General features: G+C 44.2%; 1 long non-coding RNA gene across 1 annotated transcript in view; it reads left to right on the plus strand.

Annotated features, from left to right (window-relative positions):
* The first annotated feature begins 472 nt into the window (after window positions 1-472).
* LOC134415791 (uncharacterized) overlaps window positions 473-23,151 on the plus strand; it is a 45,938-nt gene continuing 23,259 nt past the window's right edge. The window contains exon 1 of the long non-coding RNA XR_010027115.1: window positions 473-816. This is a non-coding gene — a long non-coding RNA (uncharacterized LOC134415791). The remainder of the gene's footprint in view (window positions 817-23,151) is intronic.

Below are 23,151 nucleotides of genomic sequence, written 5' to 3' on the forward strand. Positions count from 1 at the left end.
GGTTTTGTCCAGCAGGCTGAAATTATGTCACTGGGAATACTACAAAAAGTGGCATGAAGACTCTGATGAAGGAAAAGCGCTGCTGCTGACCATTAGGGAATGCTTGGGGGCAATCTTGGCGTTACCTCTATTTCACACAAGAGCAGGTGCCAGGAATCCCAGGCTACCATTGATGGATCCCAGGCCACCTTGTGACATGGGCTGCAGGTTGTTAGTGATAACAAATGTTAGTATGACTCCCTAAGGATGTACAGGTGGAAGATAACAGGGTTGTATGTGAGGTAATTAGTCTTGCCTGTCAGCAGAACTAATCAGCTACGGGAACGGTGATAACATAATGACAATAGGGCTTCTGGCTTTGGTGCTGGCAGGGATAGGTGTCTGTGACCTCTCTGCCATTCTGCAGCACTTGTGCTATCTCATGCACCAAACTCGGCCTTAAATCCACCCCTTAGGCTTGGATGTGCTCTATGTGTCCTGGCTACCACGTGAGGCACTTTCTCAGTGTCAGTGCCTCAGCTGTTTCCTGAAGTTACCAATATGAGCCAGGATCACCACAGGTATTGGCTGCACTTCTGTAGGGTTGTGGGGCTGTGTAGAGTCACTGGTAGGCTGTGTAGATGCCCATGCTGAAAGAGGGTTCTGATGCTGAAGACTTTCCTTCAAAAGAAGCAGAAGTGGAGGAAGAGACAAAGTGAACAGATACACACACAGAGCATACCACCAGAATGTATACATGGGACACAATTGCTGCAAAGCCATTCAACTCAAGCTGTGATGTTAATGCACCTAAAGTACGGGTCGTTAAATCCTCAGGTGAGTAGACTCTTCCAGATGTGTGTTATGTTTTCAGTGCACCATCCTATTTAGAAAAGGAATATATTCCCAGAGAAGGACATCTGCATAGGAGCTGAATGCAGAAGTTTAAGTGCTTATTGACTTCAGCTTATTAACTTTGTACCATTAACTGACTTGTTTTCACTCTCCTGAATGCACCTGTGAAGGAGCAAAGGTTGTATCATAGCACCTCTAATCTTCAGAAATAAGACCCACCTGTCTTTGATGTTATGGTGATGCCTTGAGTTTTTAGCTTTTATATTTTTCAGATCCTGTATTACTCTAAATGCCATACAGAGTGTTAGTAAGCTCTCTTCACATTTTGGTCAGACGAAACAATCCTTCCAGACCTGAGAACCAAGGTCACCCTCACAACCTCATTCTCCAAAAAGTATAAACGAAAGTGAATTGGGGAGGAGCAAACTGGGGGAACATGACTTCATTTCCTGAAACTGTAATTGGACAATTAACCCCTGATATGCAAACAGACCAAACTTATACCTGTCTGGAAAACTCATGACCATTGTCCATCTTGGATGTAGCCTCTGTGAGGCTTTTGCACTGCCCAAGGTGAAAGCCTTTAATAAATACCTACTTAATTCTCTAACTCTGTCTAGCCTCTGTCCTAGGCAGCCATTCCAAGGCATCAATGGTCCAAAGACATGAGGACAAGTTATTCCTCACACTCGTGGGCAAGAGTTATGACTTCAGAGTTGCACAGGCAGTGGTGATGTTGTTGCTGAAGCTGCCCCAGTCCTGTGTTGGAATAGGAACACCAAGACTTGTGGAGCTTTGCTGTATCCCTGGTCAGGTGTAGTTACTGGAGGGGTACTCAGGAATCAAAGTATGCATCTTCATCTCAGGTCATTTCCTGACCTCCCAAGACAGACACAGCTTCTTTCAGACAGAGAGCCAGTCCAGAGATGAGGTTCTGGTCTAGCCCGGTGCAGTAACTCAGTTCATGCTTTACATATTCACAGTGTTTCAGCAGGTTTTTAACGGCTTTGGGCACTGGTTATTGTTCATACAGTAAACAGCTGAAGTGGGTTAGCACCTTACAATTCCCCATCATTTGATTAATGGACCTTTTTTAGAGATAATTCCTTCATCAGAAGAGAATAACTCACAATAGATGATAATAATTCACAATACAAAATGTAGGGACATTAAAAGAATAGGCGATGACAATTGATGACAATATGGTGAGGATAAAAATGGTCTTTATTCATGTAGTTGTGTCATAATTTTGAGTAGATTTTTGAAGTATTTGGGCATACTAAGCCTGTGTATTGACAGTTTTATCACTTACACAATTTTTCTGCATTTGTTCTGTCATAGACAAATGAACTCTGACTAGAGCAACTAGAATAAAAAAAGCAACAAATGGACATGTCTTAAAAGTGAACAATTTTAGTTTACATATTTGCACCTTCCCTTGTGCTTCTGATAGGTTCTCAGTTTGCAGCACATTTTTGCTATTTTGTAAAATTTCTGACAGTGTTTGCTATTATTGAAGTAGCCTTTGAGTTCTCACAGTGTACAGCAGGAAACAGCTTTTATCTGTGTGTGTGTAACAATTTTAGTTTGTTAGCTTAATAGTCATTTGACTATTAAGGTGTTTGATTTGACTATTAAGGTGTTTAATTTGACTATTAAGGTGTCAACAACAGTGAGGAGCTGCCTCCTCACTGTCCACCCTGTGGTCTTTCAGATGAGGAAACCATTGGTCTGTTCTAAGCAGAAGGTGTCATCCCAGCCCAGTGTGCCACAGCCAGGCTCATCCCACAGTGCCCTTGTCACAGGAGGTGGCTGGTGTGATGGTGTGATGCCTGCTGCCACCATCTCCCTGCAGGATCCCATCTGAGGCGAGGAGAAGGGAGATGGAGTGGGCAAGCTGGGGTGGGGAGGAGGTGGAAGGGAAAGCTAGCAGCAAGCAGGGAGGGGGCAGGCAAGGAGAACTGGAGCACAGCAGGAAAGGGGAGGCGTGGTCTTGAGATTTGTCAGGAGCAGGGGAGAGGGAAGACTGGGACTGTAGAAAGCGAGCAGCTTGGGCAAAGGCACTAGCATAGGAGAAGCCCAGGGAGAAGGAATTAGTATGAATGGGATGGATGGGATGGGATGGGAGGGAAAGAGGATTTGGTAGAGGTGGCAAGACTGGGGAAGAGAAAGAAGTCTCATCTGCTGCAGAAATCAGAAGCTGCAGGGTGAACTAGGTGTTGAACCAGAAAGCTTATCACAATGTTAAAGCAACTGATCATTTTTCTAAAAGATCAAATTCTGTCCTTACAATCATTGAATAAATCCTGTGCCATGTTTGACATACTACTTAAACCAAGCCTAGTATTAGTGAATCACCTTCCCTATTTTTTGCTGCCTGACTTGAGATGCTGTAGCTCTCCCAGCTGCAGAGGCTGACAATGGACAATGCCAGTGGGTGTGTTTCATGCTCTAAGTTGTCAAATATGCCCAAATCATCACACCCTCATTGCTTCCACGAGGTGCTGAAATCAGTGCTACCTTTTGACCTTATCCTTTCAATGCCCCAGCTGGGAAACAGGCTCAGGCAGCTTCCAGCCCGGTAGCAGGGCTGTGGTGCAGAGTCACGCATCAGTCCAGGTGTGAATGAGCTGCAGGGAGGCCAGAGGCCCGTGGGACACAGCACAGGGCTGGCTGGAAGCAGTGCCAGAGGATGCTGCATTGTCTCAGCCACCGAGCAAAGGAAGGGGGATGTTACAGGGCTCACCAGGAAGGCTGTAATGGGAAAAGCAGCTTGGGATTGTTGGACTAACATTCAAGAAGGGTTCAAAGACTGAAGTGCTTATCTGGCAGACAGTCAGACCAGAAACACACAGCTCTCTGAGAAGGTTCTGTATCTTGAGCAGAAAAGTGGATTTCATTTGCAGAAGGCTGCACTGGAAACAGAAGCTACTGAATATCTGCCCATCAAGGGAGCACAATCCACTATGAGCAGCCACTGAAATGGGCTTTAAGATAAGAAAAGAGATGTGGGCAAGGTGATCTCAGACATGATGCATTCCCAATTACCTAAATTTTGAGCATATAATTTGATAACTTTAATATTACTTTTCAGTGCTGCTTTTCCTGTAATGACTGGCATCTGGGAAATTTTTAGCACCCGACTTAGACAAAAGCAGAACATATTCAGCCTGACTCTGCAGGACTCTTGAAAATACAAAGACTTCAAACAAACAATGCCTGTATTGAACTCAATTAGTAATTTATCATGGAATGAGATTAAAAGTACCACTATTGCTGAATTCCATGTTAAATGATCTAATCTCCTAAAGAAATTCTTCTTATTAATGACACTGCAACAGGCTTTAAGGTGGAAAGAGCGCTGATGGAAAATGAAGTCTAAAGCTGACATCTTGGGGACAAAGCAAAAGCCAATCTGAAGCACTGTCTTACAGAAAAGCAGACATTTCTCTCCAGATCCTTTTTCCTGTGACCAGATACCTAATATCTGGTATTAGAGGTAAATTTCTTCAGAAAGTTACAACTGTCTTACAGTAGAAAGAAAGGGATGGGAACCCCCTGCTATGTAACTAAGGTAACACTGTAAATCAGGATAGTTTCATAGAAAAAAAGAAAGTCATTAGGTCAAAAGAATTTGGGATCTTTGTTTCTGTATCACAGGATGCCCAGCTAACTTGTCTTTGTGGCATTTGTATGTATGGTTCCTACTAAGTGCAGAAAAAGGAAAAGAGAAGACTAGTCAATGTGGCAGCACTATGACTGTCTTTCAACATTTTTATTGTAGGCAACAAAGACTGAAAACCCACCATAAAAAAAAAAAAAAGTCAAGTTAAAGAAAAATTGCCCTTTGTGCTCAGGCCACATGCTAAAGTGATGATATTACATCAGAAAATAAACAAAAAAGTCTGTAAGTGAGATAAAGAAGCCAGTCATCTTACCCTGGTGTGTGGACAGGGAGAAAAAAACAGTCTGCCACTGCACATCCTGCAACAGGGGTGATGCCCCTCTACCAAGGAGCTTCCCAGGAGCTGAGGGGAACACAGCAAGGGATGTAAAAACCACCCCCAGACTTGTAGATAGATGAGTGGGGTTATTTCTGATGGCCTCTCTGTTGGGCAGTTGGGCATTTGCTGCCATATTCCTTTCCTCCCATGCTGTGGGCTTCAGTTTCAGCCAGTCATAAAAGGAGAACAATCCAGCATCACTTCTTTTTTTGCACCATTGTCCTAGGTTCAGCTGGGATCATTTTCCTCCTAGTAGCTGGTACAGTGCTGCATTTTGTATTCAGTATGAGAAAAAGGTTGATAACACATGGATGATATAGCTGTAGCTCAGCAGTGCTTACCCCAAGCCAAGGACTTTTCAGTTTCCCGCGCTCTGCCAGCCAGCAGGTGCATGAGGAGCTGGGAGGAAGCACAGCCAGGACAGCTGACCCAGACTGGCCAAAGGGATCCTCCATACCACAGAACATCATGCCCAGTAAATGAACTGTGAGGGAGTTGGCCAGGAGTTGGCCCATCACTGCTTTGGGGTCAGGCTGGGCACCAGTCTGTGGGTAGTGAGCAATTGTATTGGACATCACTTGCCTCTCTTGGGCTTCATTCCTCTCTCTTTTGTCTACCTCTAAATTACTATTATTATTATTATTAATCTAATTAAATTTCATTTTATTTCCTTTGATTTCAATTATTAAACTCTTCTTATCTCATTGATCCTCTCCTTTCTCATTCATCCCGCCAGGCTGGGGGTAGGGCAGAGCAGATGGCTGCAGGGTACTTGGTTGGCAGCTGGGGCCAAATCACATAACCATTTACACCTACAGTTTGTGAGTAACAGGGAACACCAGGGATGCCACCATGTAAAACAAAGCAGTCAAAACATTCTGCTCATTCTTCCAGGTTTGGAAAAAAGCTAAATATCATGGCATTTAGTGAAGAGGCAACACAGTCACAATAATGAAGTACCTCTTTTTTAAGCAAGTCATTGAAAATAATCAGTTCACAAGTGAAATAGGTGGGATCAAACACATCAGGCACACAAACCTCATAACACTAATTAAGCTCATGTTCCTAGGAGGAAGAATTTTACTAACAGATGACAAGAAATTTTTTTCAAACAATAGCAAATTGGTAAAAGACCTTTAAGTGGAGTAATGCAACACACAAGTGATCCCATCTCTTACTTATTTCCTGGCAGACTGAATTAAGTTTAATAGATACAAAAGGATGCAAGCAGATGCATGATCTTCCTCTATGGTTATGTAAGCAGATTTTGACTTTACATGAGTAAGCAAAACTCAGCTCTGATTCCAGCTGCAAAAAAAAAAAAAAAAAAAAAGTTGAAAAAATGCAAATTTGATGAGGAATTATAGAATGGTTTGGGTTGGAAAAGACTTAAAGGTGTCTAGTTCCAAACTACCTGTGATGGGCAGGGACACCTTCCACTAGAGCGGGTTGCTCAGAGACCTATCCAGCCTGGTCTTGGACACTTCCAAGGATGGGGCATCCACAGTTTCTCTGGGCAGCCTGTTCTTGTGCCTCATCAGACTCACAGTAGAGGATTTCTTCCTAATATCCAATTTAAACCTTCTCTCTATCAGTTTAAAGCCATTCCTCTTGTCCTACCATCCCTACATGCCCTTGTAAAAAGTCCCTCTCTGTCATTCTGTAAGCCCAGTTAGGTACTGCGAGGCCACAGTAAGGTCACCCCAGACACTTCTCTTCTTCAGGTTGAACGCTCCAAACCCGCAATTGGAGAGGTGTTCCAGCCCTCTGATCCTCTTCCTGGCCCTCCTCTGGAGTGACTCCAACAGGTCAATGTCCTTTTTGTTGGAGGAATCAGAGCTGGACACAGTACTCCAGGTGGGGTCCCACAAGAGCAGAGCAGAGAGGGAAAAATCACCTCCTCTGATCTGCTGGTCATGCTGCTTTTGATGCAGCTCAGCCTTCTCGGCCAAAAGTGTGATTTTGCTGTGTTATGTTGAGCTTCTCAGCTATCAACATCCCCAAGTTGTTCTCATGAGGGCTGCTCTCTATCCATTCTCCATCCAGCCTGTATTTGTGCTTGGGATTGCCCTGGCCCAGGTAGAGAATCTTGTATTTGTCCTTGTTAAACTCTTGTGAGGCTTTCACAGGCCCACATCTCAAGCCTGTTGTGGTCCCTCTGGATGCATTCCTTCCCTCCACCATGTTGACCCCACCACACATCCTGGTGTCATCAGCAAACTGCTGAAGGAGCACTCTATATCCCATGTGTTCCATGATCTTGCAAGGCACAGAGGTAGACTGACCTGCCTGTAGTTCCCTGGGTCTTCCTTTTTTTCCTTTTTAAATGGGTTCTATTTCTTCTTTTCCAGGTGAAATGTTTTCCTTATTAGCCCCCTTTGAAACACAGGAGCCTGGGGCCAGGTTCTACCAAAGACAGCTCCAGCTCCCTGGCTCCACCTGAACTCTCAGTTTTTTTAAGGCTGCAGATCTGGCTGGGAATTTTGCAGCCCACATATTTCTTGCAAACTGTCCTTGAAGCTCCAAATAAAAACAAAAGCAGCAGCTTTACAGCTCTTCCCCTGCCTTTGTGTGTGCTCCTCTATTAGTATGTGCAAAGTACAAAAGGTGGAAATCAAATAAATTAATTTAGTTTTTCAAAAGTCAGTGGAAATCTGCTGGTGGCCCGTGTGAGGTCTCACATCCCATCTCCAAAACTGGAGATGGGATGTGAAGTTTCACCATCTCCAAAGCTGGGGCACAGGGAATTATTTTCTTTTTGAGGGGAATATTTTAGTGAGGCTGAGTCAGAATGTGACCTGCTCTAGAAAAGAACGAGAAGGAAAAATGGAACGATGCTCCTGTATTAGTAGCTAACACATTTGGTTCCCCTGTTAAAGACGTATGACTGCTCAGACTGGCACTTGCACGTGAACAGTACCTGCAAGGTTCATCCAGGAGCAGAATCTGGCCTTCTGGAGATCAGGCCACCGTCAGTGTCCCAGTCTCCCACCACCTTTCAATAAACTGCCAGAAAAGCTCTGTGTATCCTGAGGGTAAATTTTTCCTCTGCAGATTCTTCAGGAAAACTTCTCCTGTTCATGCTGTCATTCAAAGGCATCAAGCTAGAAAGACCTAGGCTTCCCCCATAAATCATCAGCACAATTTAAATTTCTTTCTTAGGGAAACAAAACCAAGAGTCTGTTTCAATCTTAAGTGCTCCTGACTCTCATATCTGCATTCAGTGCACTGGCTCTGAACTTGTAAACAGCTATTCCACAGAGTCATATCAGAGAGAGATTTGAATGTTTCCATTTTTTTCCCCCTCAGCTAACTTCTAATAAAATGTCCTAAAGTCACGGGCCATAGAACTTCTGATTAATGTGTACAGAATAGGTTGCCTTAGTGCCATAAAGAAACCAAAATCAATTACTGAGCAACTAAATTAACACTTTAGCTCTTAGATAAATATGTAAATGCAGTTCTTGATTAAAATGGCAACTTCAGCATCTTTCCCCAGTGGCCATTACAATCCCCAGCACCTGCAATGCCGCTGTGCCTCGCTTCTGTAGTGACCATCTGTGACCTGGCTGGGGCAAGATTCACAGCAGAAAAGAAGTCACAGCTGACAGACAAACAAACAAAGGCTTTCTCCCTCCTTAACAGCCTTGGAGAGGAGAGGGGAAGCTGGTGACAGGCTTGGTGCTGTTATGAGTGAGCATAATGTAAATACCTTGACAGGCAGAATCTGAGATTTTGACAGATGTAATACAGCTGCAAAGCCAGTAATAACTGAGTGTTAAACCCCTGTAGAGAGGGCACAGCCCATCTCTGCTGGCATTCTCCTTATCCTCTCTCCCCCACCCTGCCTTTGTAAGATCTTCTTTGTGGTTTTTAGCTTTTTCTTCCACCTCCTTTCCCCTTTCTTCCTTTTGTGCTTTCCCCCCATCCCCCTCTCCCTCCTGGGAGCCGGCACTGTGGGCCCTGTGATTCTTCACGGTTCATTGGGTCTGCTTTGCAAGGCTTCATTCCTCCACATCAAACAAAGATTGCGAGGAGGAGAGCAGAGGCTATAGAGAGCAGGTTACATCAGGCACGTTGTAGACAGCACCGAAATGCGTTTGTAACATTGCCAGATGGATGGACAGCCCCTGCACAGCAGGGACTCTCAAAAGCAGATTCAAGTCATACATACCAGAGGGTGGGGAGGGGGACAGAGGGGTGGGATGTCAAATTTCCATATATTTCCATGAGCTTGCTGTCATTTCTGCCTAGCATGTCACTAGCAGCATGTTACAAGGCTTTCCTGCAATAGTCCTGCCTATTAAGACAGTATCCTGACCTAGTTGCTTCATTTCCTCCTGCCCAGAAATCAAACACACACTGTAGAAAGATTGTAGATGCTGGCTGCCTGGAGATGGTGAGAAGCACTCCCTGTCATGGTTTGCTTGCTTGTGCTTGTTGCAGTTGCTGTTCTAAGCCCTGCAAAACAATTAAACAACTGCAAACAGGGATATCCCCATCACTCTTTGAGCTTATTGAGGGCTTGATTAAACACCATCCAGATACAAAGGAATATGTTTTAAACAGGCAGCTGCTTCTCACACTGGCAAGTCATACAGGTGTTCAAGTCTAGATGGCTCCAGTGCCTGTGGCCACAGTCCTGGCTGGAAACCCACGGGGCCAAACACTGTCAAGAGGTCCATGAGGAAGAGTGCGGACCAGGACGCTCCCATTGTAAGCGCATCTGAACAAGTGGCATCACTACAAATAGCAAATAAGAGCATTCAGCACTGGTTATAAAAGAGACTTTCAGCAATGGCCAGTCCTTGGTACTTCTGCCTGAGCTCCAGGGAAGAAGCAGCCTCACAGACACCTCCTCCCAGATTTGGTCTGCCTTGGACATGGTGGGCAACACAAGCCCAGCCTTCCATCCCGCCACCCCCACACCAACACCATCAGCTTTGCTCTATTGGAAACCAAAGAGATATCTCTGCCCAGGGAGCCTGGAGGATGGGGGTTTACTCTAAGCATGCATTTTTCAGTGTTTTAAAGTGTGCAGTGGTGACTGAGTCCCAAGTGGACAGATGGACTAGTTTGCAGTCTGCACTGAAGGCTGAGCAATGCCCTGCCTGCCCCAGCAGCTGAGGTTTGTGAGGGACAACAAGAAATCTCCTCTCCATTCTGCCAATTCCATGATGCCAACCCCCATGGAGGAGACTGCTCTCCTCTGCCCTGAGAAGCCAATGTCAGCAGCACTTCCTCACACCATGGCAACTCACAGCTCCTTCACTGGCCTCTCAGGATGAATGGATAGGGAACAAGTTTTTCTAATTCACATTCCCCAGAATTTTTCTAATTCACAAATCCCCAGATTTGTGTCCTAAATCACATCTGCCAGCCTGGGACTCTAAAAGTTCTTACGTCAACTTCCTGAGTTGTGATGCCAAGAGGAGGGAGATGGTTTAGCTGGTTAGTTGAAGTGCTCCCAGTTCTCAGAAAAGCTCAGACACATTCTCAGCCACTAAATGCTGCCCTTAACTGGAGAGATAAGAGATACATTGGGAGAATTCATCTTAATGTTTTTGCCCAAGAAGGGTAAGAGATTTTTTGAGGAATTTCTGTCTTAGAAAGTTTGACCAGTTTTGTAGTACCCAAAAATAGTATAATATCATGTCTATCTGGTATTCACTTTAAAATCAAGTATAGTTCAATGTACTTAATTTATCTGCTTACAAAAGTGTGCTGGTTTCTGCTGGGATAGAGTTAATTTTCTTCCCAGTGGCAAGTCAGGGCTGTTTTGGATTTGTGCTGAACAAAGGCTTGATATTACAGTGATATTTTTGTTATTGCTGAGCAGGGCTTACACAGAGCCAAGGCCTTTTCTACTTTTTGTATGACCACATTGGTGAGGAAGTTTGGGGTGCATGGGAGTCTGGGAGGGGACACAGCCAGGACAGGCAACCCAAAAAGACCAAAGTGATGGTCCAGACCATATGAAATCGTGCTCAGTATGTAAAGTGGGGGAAGAATGAGAAAGGGGTGGACATTTGGAGTGATGGTGTTTGTCTCCCCAAGTAACCATTACATGTGATGAGGCCCAGCTCTCCTGGAAATGGCTGTACGTCTCCCTGCTTATGGGAAGCAGTAAATTAATTCCTTGTTTTGCTTTTCTTATGTGCATGGCTTTTGCTTTTCCTATTAAGCTGTCTTTATCTCCAGCCATGAGTATTTCAGCTTTTACCCTTTCTGTTCTCTCCCTTATCTCACCGGTGGAGGAGGGAAAGAGAGGCTGTGAGGGGCTTGCTGGCTGTCTGGGGTTAAGGCCACAACAAAAAGCTAACCTACTTTTGAGACAACTTTTTCTGTATTTTGTCTTATGCTTGTGACAACTATGAGAGCATGTGTGTGTTTGAGTTTAGCCAAAGTCAGCCAATTCTTTAGTGGGAAAAAAATAATCTTGTTCCTTCTTATTCCACTGTCTACCTTCCTGCTCCTACTGCCACTTCCTGCTCCAGCAGCTGACGGCCGTACACTTTTTACAGAATTCACAGAATCCTCAAAAATTTACAAGATGGGCCTGAAGACAACAGGTCTTGTGGCTCGAGAGGGTTCACCTGGGCCTCTGCCCATTTTTCTGCACCACAGACTCCCACGTGCTCTGGCACATAGCAAGCTGCTTAGCTGCTGCTGCACCACTTCAAGGAGCTTAAAATAGGACCTTCCCTCAGAGGCAAAGGCAGGGCTGAGAATGAGCAACAGCATCAGAATGAGCCTGGTTTTGCTTTTACACACACTGGCTTTCCATTGCTTTTCTAAAGACATTTCTTGTCTCTGTGGCACTCTTTAAAACAAGGAGTATTGGGCCTCTCAATGACTTCAGATGCTGCTGAAACATTTGTCACTGAATGTTAAAGCTGTTGTTTAATCACTTTACTCACAGCCAGATTCCTCTTTTTGCTTATAGAAATTTCTGCAGTCTGGTATGTGTTTTCAGGCAAGATCAAGCTGTTTTTCCAGCAAAAAGGTCTTTTCAAATCTGCAGTCATGTCTTACTTGAACTCCAGCTGGGCTCCTTTCTGAGTGCAACTTGTCATGGTCTGCAACACATCTCTTTCCGTAGCTGTTGTTTTACTGTTCTCATTTGAAGCTGACTCTGAACTCCTCCCATTCCGCGCCCACATCACCTCCTGGTAGGAAGTGCTGGGAAATGGGGCCTCCACCACCATGCCATGCTTGGTTTGTTGTAAGAGAGCAGAGAACGCGTCAGGGCGCCCTGTTACATTACACTGTGTTGTGTTAGGCTCTGCTGTGCTGTGTTGTGCTACGTTGTGTTACAAGCAGAGCGCTGCAGCCATCTGTGCAGAGCTGCAGCCAGGAATTGCATGATACATGCACCATAGACAGCTGCTTTGCCCAAATATCTGGTGAATACTTGACAGTCTGCTATGACTAGTTACTGTCTAACCACTGTTTCCTACCTTCATTCACTGGTTAAATGCCACTAATAAATCAAGTTAACATTTCTGGGAATTACAGTTTTTGAGACTTTTTTATTTCACAGCTCCACATTGTCTGATTTTGCAAGCTAAATGACCAGTCCAGCATCTCTCTTAACTTACTGTCATGCATGTGATATGCCTAATATTTTTTTCTGGGTTATGTGCAGGTTTTTGTTGGGGATTTCGTTGCTTTCTTTTCCCCTTGTCACTTAAAGCAAGAAAATTCAATGAAAAAATCTGCCTAGTAAAGGTTAAGAATCTCCCACTGATTGTCTAAATAATCTTTTTTCTTCTTCCTATCTTCTAAATAATTTCTAAAAAAAACCTTCCCCTTATCCAAGTGGATATCAAGTGTAGAAGTAAATTTTCATTGATGCTTACAATAAATACTTTCTAGGAGATGTCAGTTCTTTCTGACTAGGAAATGACAACTCTTCCCAGGATGTCTTTAGAGTGCTCAGAGTAAGCAAAAGTAGACAGGAAAGTCCACTGTACCTCCAGGTACATTCCAAAATTTGATGCAGCATTGCCAACAGACAATCTAGTGTTTGAGGGCTGTGCACAGCCCATTTTCACTGCATGCAGACATAGTTTGCAGAAAACTATTTGGTAATTTATCCACTATTACCCTTTTTGCCTGTATTCACAAAGGGGAATAAAACAGAAAAAAATCTAAGTAGAAAAAAGTTAGACACTGATGTAGTAACAGAATGTGTAAAATCACTGCTAGCAGTAGGTCATTTCAGAGCTCACAGATAGAATAATCTGTTAATTTACATATGGCTACTACCTAGCAGTAGTGGTAAGTGTAGATGGATAGAAAATAAGTATAAAAGAAAAAAAAATCAGCAAAGTTTTCATTAAGTTTGATCGTGTGATCCAACCAAAGGGACCCATCAGAGCAAGTCACAGTCAGGTCAGGCAGCAGAAGGGGCTGCCCAGCACCCAGCCACTGCTGTCTGCCACTGCCTGCACTGGTCTCTTCAGCCAGGGGTGACCATGCAGGGAAAAACATTTCTTTCCATCCAGTAGCAGATCCACACCACATAGGAGACCTTTTTTCCCCCCAAAATTTCAGTTAATCCTGCTTGAAAAAAAATCACAGAGTCTACCAATTTAGTCTGATTAGTTATGTGTACAGACAAACCAGTTATGGGAGAGGGAATAATAGATGGATTATAGATGGGTTCCAAAGCCCTAGATTTGGAAGATCTCAGCTCCTGCTGAAATCACTAGGATTTAGGCACCTATTTCTTCTTGGAGGTGATGAACCAAAGCATGTCCTGCATCTCCCACAGTTAAAAGAATTCCAAAACAGGAGCAGGGCTGTAAAGCTTAATTTCTAAAATCAGCAGTGTACCCTGTCAAAAAACTCGTGTTGTATTTCATTTGGTGGCTGCTCCAGAAATACTCTCAGCAGCTGTTGCAGCATCTTGGTTGGGATTCCTCTCACCTAACTTTAGTCTTCCCAAGTGAGGCCTCCAATCTGAATTTGATCCCTTGGCCTCCCCCACAGCCAGGCAGCTCCTCCAGATGGTGACTCAGAACCCAAAAAAATCGGTGAGGGGAATTTCTGTGGCTTCGTAGTTGAATTTGTTTCAAACAACTGGTTTATAAAATCCTGCTCTGAGGAAACACCCTTTACCCCATTAAATATCACTGCAATTTGTTACATGAAGCATGGCACACACAGAAACCTTGATATAAAATAAAACAATTGTGTTTGCTCTTTGAGATTTCAACTGCTAAGGAGCAGTGAACCAGCAGGGAGCTGGCTGGGGATGGCCCTAAGAGCAGGGTGCTGAGCTCCTAGGGATTCCCAGGGACCCAAGAACAGAAAAAAACTACTGCTGTGGCCTCATTTCTGTCTCCAAGAGTTAGGAGAAGCAGGGTGGGATGCTTTTATTTCAACAGCATTATTATTTTTGAATTGAGGGTAACAAAACCTGTAGTATCACACTAGCTGGAGTCTTTGGCATTACTGTGGAAAGGCCTTTCCTGGGCACAGGGGAGAAAAGGAGGAGGGAAGGAATTGCTCTCTGGAGCCCATGGCACCCTCCCAGCACTGCAGAAGCCCATCTGGGGCAGCCCATGAGGACCAAGAGGCCTCTCAGGGAGACTAAAGAAATGCAGCCCCTTCCTCCAGGAGCACTGGAGAAGTCCTCAATGCCACAGCTTTGTCACATTAGTAAGCTCTGCTTAAAAGCAGCTTATCCCTCTAGGTAAAATATAGACCTCCCAAAACACTGAGCTCCTTCTACTCTGGGTAAAAAAATCATGTCTAGAACATGTAAAATTGAATTCTTTATTGTGCAGAGACATTGGGGAAAAAAAAAATTAAGACAAGCACCAAGACTTTTAGTAGTGCAGCAGGCTGAGCTATTAACCTGGGCTGCTACTGTTGTAAATGTGTATGAGGATGGGATATTTTGCTCATTCAGGCCACCTGAAGGAGGTAATTAAATTTACCAGTGTGGCAGTCAAAGCTATAATTAATCCTCTGCCGTGCAACTGTGGGGAATGCTCATCAGCTGTCTCTAGTGATAAGGTGCTTCTGCACGGGGCTAAGGAATAAGGTCAGTCCTGCTGGGAAGTGAGGTGGGTCTTGACTGACTTTTGGTGCCTGCTGTAGATGCTGAGAGGTGCAAGTGCACCTTTCTCAATTCAGCTTCATAGATCTCTGCAAAAAATTACTGGTGAGTGTTTACCTGCCTGGTAAACCCTTGTGCAGCTGCTTGGCTACAATGCCCAACAGAGCATGGTAAAAGCTGGCTGCTGAAAGTGTCTGTGTCCTTTCTAATTGTATCTGAGCATCTCTTTAGCTGTCTGATTGGTGAAGTCCTTTGAATAGTGTTGTTTTCAGAAGAGGCAGTTGTATTTTTGCATGTTGAAACTCTGGTGCTCTGATACTTAAGTTTGCAGTAGAGTTAAGTTTGAGAGTAGTCTTTTCTAGCCAGACTTTTCTTGATTAGCGAGGTCTGGGCACCTATCTCTTTTGCTTGGAGGGACTGGTCCTAGCTATGCTGAAATAAGTCTGCTGGAAGAGCTGTTCTTGCTCTGGCCTGAGGTGACTCTTAATTTCCCCTCTGAAAAGGGAATTGCTCCTTTTGAACTGTTTTTTAATTTCAGCTTTTAGATCTCTTTCATGTGAAAAGGCTGTGTCCTCCTGGGACATGGTATTTCCCTTTCCTCAAACCCCAGCTCCTACAACCTCTCCAGATGGTGCTGCCTCCAGAAACCAGTTTTATCTCTGTGGGGGAAGAGGGGTCTCAGTCTGTTTCTCAGTGAAAATGCCCCATCATTCTAGGGGGTCTGCCTGTGTAAATGGTGTGAGCCCCTGTGTATTGGCCCAGGGCCACGCAGCAGAGGGGCATTTCCAAAAAGACTTTAAACTGGGGAAGGAGAGGCAGAGAGCTGCTGGGGCGTGACCCCTATCACAGCTGTGCTGTGCATATCTCAGCTTTGTGCTGTGGCTTCTACTCTGTTGGCAATTGAATTGAAATCAAAACATAACTGTATTGCTCTGATGCTCTGGCTGCTAAATAGCAGCATTGTGAATAAACCAGTGTTATTTCACAGAATCGCTTTAATGTGGCAGAATTGCAGCAATCAGGGTTTAAAGTTAGATTTAAGAGTATCTGGTAAAGAATCTGATTGGCATTCAAAGGAAAAGTGCTTTTGTTCACCCTTTCTGCAAGAGGGGGTAAGCACCATCCAGAGGAATTAGCAGTGCTTGATGGCCAGGGTAACTCCTCATTCCTGCTCTGCCCCTGATTTTCACCCTGTAGCCTTTATCTAGACAATTTTCATTCATGCCATTTTTTTCCTAGTTTTAAGAGCACTTATTTCTTTGGTTCTCTAGTTCTGTGTGAGTCTGTTCATTTCATTGTATAAAGAGCTACATAGGCAGTAAAGCACCTTGTCCTGCTCAATGCCACACTAGCCATGTGGGAGGAAAGGAAGAGGAATTGCTCCACAGCCAAAACTGCAGGGTGCTAGTTGGAGGGACACAGTGGGATTTAAACAGTCCCTCAAGGTAACCATGTCTTGTCTTTTACAGTGATAAATGATGCCCCATTCAGTATTGCTGCTGTTGATGTCTGCTCTGTGTTGATCTTGGGTGCATCCCATCCTATCTCTGTTCCCATAAGGAACCTTCACCATCTGCTGAGCCTTTAACCAGCCCATGCTCTACAAGCCCTGAACAAAAGAATTACCCTACCCAGAGTCTAACCCCCTTTACCAGAGAGGGGGCAAGGAGAGAACGAGAACCCTCAAGAGGCTGTTGTTGCTGGTTAGATGTGAGGGAAATGAAATGTGTACACCAGGTGTGGCAGGTTGGGGTGGGCAGGGAGGGATGCTGACTCTCCTGGCTTATAGAAGTGATAAAGTGAGCATTTGGTGATGAGGCCTGATCCTCAAGCAGCTGCACAGCAAAATTTCTAAATTTCTGGCTTCAAACTACCCCAGCAATGCAAATGGTGACCAGGAAGGTTGACTGGGGGCTAGCTGAATTTGGTTATCTTCCAGGTATTCTGTTTAAAACATTAGTTTTTCAGGCAGGTTGAGTGTCTGTGATATGAAGGTAATTTAATTTGTCAGGTTTTGGAACCTCTGGAAACTTTCACCATGAGGCCATAGATCCAGGACGGGTTTTTTTCCCTTACTTTGTTAAACTTTTTTTTTTCTTTTTCTCTCCACAGTTTAAAATGGTTACAGAGACTTTCTATGTAGGAGCAACTGGCAGAGTGAAAGAAGTCAACGCTCAGTCATGGTATTTTGGGCATTCATATTTTAATGAGCTCCAGTAAGGGCCCTGTGAACAAATAACAAAAATACAATTTGTTTTTTCAACCTCCTTAAAGATGGTAGGGAAAAAACCAACCTCAGCTTGGCCATTGGAAAATGTTTTTTCTCTGCTGGGCACATGCTAATTAGGATTTTGCAGATTCTATCAAGAGCTATTCTAGCTTTATTTAGAACTGCCTTTAACTTCTCTAAAGTCACATTAGTACTGCCAGTCAAAAATAAGGTCTGTGGCTAGATATGCCCCCTCAAAAATCATAAAATGTAGCATTTTTATTTTTTTAAGGTAGAGTTAATAGATATCTGTGACAACTTGATTCATATATTCATTAACAGACATGAATGAACTAATGCTTGGTTTAATTTTTGGCGTTTCTTAGTTGCATCTGTGGAAGTTAAGAACCATGTATAGAAGAACCTTTCTGTGTCAGCATGTGCAAATTTATTTTTATTTTTGTAATGGAAAGGATAGTCTGTAGTTTGAGATCTGGCTGTGGTGTTTTGGCACTAATCTGCTTCAATGTAGATCAGGCAGAATGAATTTCTTGTTTCTGATCCTTAGGACAAATCTGTTGCCACTTATAACTGCCTGTAGGACAACTACAGTGTAAAAGGCCTTTATGCTTCACAGCGTGGTTAAAGACACTGAGAATAGGTATTTTGGGCCTTTTTTCCATTCTTGAATTAAGGAATTAAATCTGTTCTGGGGATCTGATTATCCATTACACTAAGGTATTTCCTTCTCTGCCCAAAGTTAACCTGTTTGTACTGGAGCATTGCATGCTTTGAAATATGCACTGTTATCTTCAGTGCTATTCCCAGGGGGAAAAAGAAAGAGTAAGGCAAAAGTGGCAATTACTGGAGTGCTATACTGGACCATGTACAGAATTTCTTGCACCAGATATTCCTGACATTCCCCTCATGTGAGTAGAGAAGGGGGGTGGAGAGACCACGTGGGGAAGTAAAGTTCTGCCTTATCAGACTTCCTGTACAACTTCAAAGCAGTATGACAAATACTTTCCAGAGATCTTCTAGGTCAGCAGTTTTGGGAGTCTTTCTGAAATACCTTGCCTATAATAGCTGTGCAACTTGGGTGTCTGCCTTTGCTGGTTCATAAGCTCCTGCCTATCAGTACAAGCATTTCCCTAAGCAAAGCTGCCAAACTGGTTTCATCCTGCCTGTGGAGCTCACCTATCCCAGCTTACAAGGCCAGGCATGAGCTGGAAGAACCCCTGAATTTGGATGGTGTGAAACTCCCTCTCAAGTTTTATAATCAAGATGAATACATTTGACTGAAATACGGTGGGAATAACAGGCTGGGGCACTTTTCTTACCTGACTCTGATAAGTTTTTTCCTCGGAAGTTGCAACGTATTTTGCATATGTCTGGTGATCTCTTGTGCTTTGCTCGTAAATGGTGTCCTGGATAACAATCTGGAGTTGTCTGTCAACACCATTGAAAGCTCTTTGGGTTTTGTTTTGGCAGTTTCCATGGCTCTGAGTTACTTGCAAGAAGTACTCTGTGAACTTCCTTATCCCAGCTTCATTGCAGAGGTCAGGTTCCAGGCAGGTTGCCATCCTGCAAGGAATTTCATGTCATCCAAAACTCCTGAAAATACCATTAGTGAAGCATCAGCAGTCTGGAGACCCATGTGATTATTAGGGATGTAAAACAAGATTAAAGCCCCTCTAACCTGGGGAGATCAAGAGTTTGAACTTGATCTCCAAGCAAGGTGTGACACTTGGGATGGTCCTGTGCCGGACAAGGAGTTGAACTCAGTGATCTTTGTGGGTCCCTTCCAACTCTGCATATTCTGTAGTTGCTTGGTGGAAAACACAGGTGGTTTCTTAATTGATGAGGTGTTTTGTTACTTTGTTTTGCTTTCCTTTCCTTGTGTAAGAAGACTAACAAAGGATGATTTCCTCACTAGGGGTAAAGAAGGAAGATTTCTTTTAATAGGACAGGAAGTATATTTCCTGCACAGCTCTAATGACAATATTCTGTAAGTTCTGACAGTAGTTCAGGTAAGGAGTGTCTCTGGGAAGATGGGAAACTTCCAGGAAAAAAATATTCCCCTAAAAACATCTGTTTCCAGTATTTTCTGGCTTTTGTTCAAGCACAGAATTAGTCAAAGATGGCCCCACATTTACATCCACCCTCTCCTTTTGCATGATCCAAGGGGAGGCAGAAGGTGCACAGGAAGGGAAGGCTTTGTCGTTCATATTTGTGGTTAGTCAGGCTTGAAAGGCAGCTCAGCCTTGATCCAAGCTGAACTTTGTTTTGGCTGATGGCTCTTATTCTGTCAACACCAATTCCCCCATCCAAGATCATCAAAGCCATTTGCAGGAGCCTGCACCTAGGTGCTCTTGTCAGTGGGGAAGGGAAATGCCATCCTCGGCTCAAACCGAAGGATTTTGCTCTCTCTGCTGGGTGAGAGCAGTGAGTGCCAGCAGGGCAGAAAGCTTTACGGTTGGGCAGTGAGTAACGGGGAGCAGCAGGGCTGACTTGGCACTTGGAGCACGTCCCTGCTGGTGTCCCAGCCTCTCCTGTAGCTTCTCAACGTGCTGCTTGCTGCTCCTGCCCTTCCTGGGGGCAGCTGGAGCAGCACGGGCTGGGGCAGGGTGTCATCTGGCTCCTGCTGGGTTGCTGCAGTCAGGAAGGGAACAGTCCTGGAGAAGTCTGTGCATATAGGTTGGTTCCAGCAGGCACTGGCATTCAATGAAGCTGCAACCAGATCCTGTGCCTCAGTGCTTAGCTACTTCATAGAAAGACCTGTTGCTTACAGCATTACTCCAAGGAAATGGTGAGTTTGGCTTTTCCCCTCCCTTGGATCTTAGCTTTGCTAGTTACTCCCCACATGGCCATTCCTAGTGCATAGCAAAGTTTGGTACAGAACACAACATTTGTCAATTTGTTTGTTGTGGCCTTTGTTGAACCAAGCTGAAGCCTTAGATAACAGATAATGCCCATTAAAGCTGGGCCAATTCATATCTGTACTACCAGTAAAATTCAAAATGCTGTCTGCTGCCTCCTTGTACAAATTGTCAGGTTCACACACCTTGTAAATGGCAGTGCTACTGGTGATGTACCTTTTAGTCTTGATTCTTGGTTGTTGTGTATTTATTTTTGCTCACTGTGAGCTGCTCTGCAGTCATAAGAGCACAAACATCTGCACAGAATCACCTCTTGGCCTGCTAGTTCTGTCAAAGGAGCATGAAGCCTCTCTCCTCCTTACGTCTCAGAGTTTTTTACCTTTTCCTACTGTGAAATACTGTGTGAGAATGAAACCCCAAGTTGTGTTAGGTTGTGCTGGAGCAATAGCCAGGAAAAGCAAGTGTGTGGAGGAAGCATTTAGAGAGCAGAGAGGTTTTTAACTGTGGGAATTGAGATGCTTCACGTGCTAAAGGGGCAGTACAATTCCCTATATATAATAGAGGGATTCTATGTATATAATAGAGGAAAACCCATGAGAGCTATACCAGACCCTTTCCTTAATGTTTGGGATTTCCTGTCCAGGATTGTTCATTTATTTCAGGCTTAAGTAAATGACAAAACATAAGCTCTGCTGGGGTCCTGTAGCACAGGACCTTGAGCAAATTGTGCTCCACTGCAACAATTCCTATGGGTGAAAACTGAACCTTGGACAAAAGCAGAGGGAAGAGCATGTCCTGCCTCAGCAGGCTGGGGTGGCACGCTGAGAATGGGACCACAAAAAAGGGATCCTAGCAGGTGGGTTATCAAGGTGAGCTAGTTACTTCCCCAGAGCATCAGTGGGTTTGGTGTGACATCAGGTTTTGGAGGCAACTCTTCCTGCCCATGGGTTTGGCCTCATAGCCCTGGTCTCCAGAGGGTTGCTGCATGCCACCACAGCCTTTTGGCAAGTGAGCACTCCAGTTTTGGGGTTTTGCTCCTTTTCCCCCACCCTTCACTAGTTCCTTTCCCACCTTCAAGGCTCCTCAGCCACCTCCCAATGATGATGGCACATTGATCCACAGAACAGTGTCCCCCATCCTGGAAAGAGAAATCTCCTCTCTGGCACACAGTGCTAGATGAGTTAATTCCCAAGTGAAGCATGTTTGCAGGGTGTGCTTGGGTGTTCCTTTGAGCTGGTGGCAAAGGAAACTGAACAGGAGGTGCTAACAAAGGAGGAAGGGCCTGTCTGCAGCAGGAAGCTTTGAGAAGTAGGAATGTAAGGGATGAAAAGTTGTTGACTTGCTGTAGCTCACGTCAATCTCTGGCAGTTCTGTGTTTATGGACCTTGCATCCTCTTCCTGTTTACATCACGTTCTTCTGAGCTTTGCACTTTGCATGAGAAAGGGTGTCAACTCCTGAAGATCCTTTCTAAAATAGATGCTTTAAGCTATGAATTCTTTTAAGAAAAAAAAAATTCCTTACACAGTACTACTCTTGATGGGTTTCTGGTGAGCAATTTCAAAACAATTGTTCCTTCATAACTTATAGCTGCTGCTCTGTGACAGTAAAAATGTGTAGTACAATGAAATTGCTTAAATGCTACCTTGGGTTTGGAATGGTAGGGAAAAGTATAAATGTTCAAAATAACAGCCTTCCAAAGTAGGGACTTACCCATCCAATCTCCTTTGGAAGATGTAAAGTTATGGCTTTTGAAAGGACGTGGGTCCTTTGAAGTTCTGTACCTAGCTTTCCTTGTAGGAAGGGCCAAGTTCAATTTCTCATCTGGACAGTGTATGAAATTTAACATAGAGGTCTTGTGACAGCTTTGGGATTGAAGATCCATCTTGTACACAGTTGTGAAGGACTTTGAAGGCCTGCAGTGATAGGTGCTGTGACAACTGGCTGAAAGTACACCATGAACTTGTGAGGAAAGGCAGCAGATGCTGAGCACACGGTCTGCGTGCAGCAAGGGGGCTGCAACACACCAAGGGAAATTAATTTGTTGCAGATGTTCTGTGACTGAGCCAAAATGAAGGGGGGCCAAGAGGGCCATATTGCCTCTGACCTGTATGCTACAAATGCTCATTTTCCCCCCCCTCACCGGCTGCATTTATGGTGTGTATTTGGGACAGATGAGAGCTCTCACTTGAAACCTACTACTGTTCTGTATGGTAAAGAATTGGGTATCCCCTGCATCCTTTCTGTTCTCCTGTCTCCATCTGCTCCTGATGTCTGTAAGAGTAAGACAGAGTGTGCAGTGTTAGAGAGCTGAATATAGCATCTGAATAAGGGAAAGCTTGCTGGAGTCCTTAAAGCTGTATAGCAAGCATGTACTTTGCTAATCTTAGATAGGCTTTTATGTCAGCATTTCAAAAATAACTCTGAAAGATTCCTTTTCACTGTAAGTACAATAAAAGAGAAAATACAGAAGACTACTCTTGAGCTGACTTTTGAGAGGCAACAAAAGTCTGTAATTGAAGTTCTTCTCCAGGCACTTCAAGGAAGTGCAACAATACCTGGCATTTCAAACTGAAAGGACTCAAAGTCAGATTAAAAGGTTGAAGGCACTTAGGCACTTGCAGGATTTTGCCATCACTCATACACTGAGCATCTTCTACGAGGTAGTTCTTAAAAATGAATCTGTTTCCAGTGTAACACTGATGGTCAAAAGCACAACCTTGCACTACTCTTGACTCTGCTTATTCCTTGGCCTTCTGAGGCTTGGCTCTTCCTGCCAAGCTTTTTTCTGCTTTGCAGTAATTTTGTTCAACCCTTCATGGCTGACCTCCTGAGCCTCAATCCAAGCTGTTGCTAATGGAACAAACTCAAATTATGCGTGTAAGCACCTGACCTGAAGGATCCTCATCCTCACAGGTCATAGCCCCTGCAACTTCCTTAGAAACCAGTGAGAAGTCTGAGCACTACTCTACTTGGAAAAACCACTAGAGCCTCTTCAGCTCTTGTAAGGCCACAAAAGGAGATAATATAGGAGAAACATGGCTATTGTATTCCTGTTGGGATAGAATCTGAAATGTTAGTGAGATGCTGCTCTTCAGAGAAGTCTAATCACAGGGTTTTGCTGTTGTTTGAGAGGGGAGCGGTGTTTTTCTTTT

Source organism: Melospiza melodia, chromosome 3, assembly GCF_035770615.1.
Source record: "Melospiza melodia melodia isolate bMelMel2 chromosome 3, bMelMel2.pri, whole genome shotgun sequence".
NCBI classification, from domain to species: Eukaryota; Metazoa; Chordata; class Aves; order Passeriformes; family Passerellidae; genus Melospiza; species Melospiza melodia.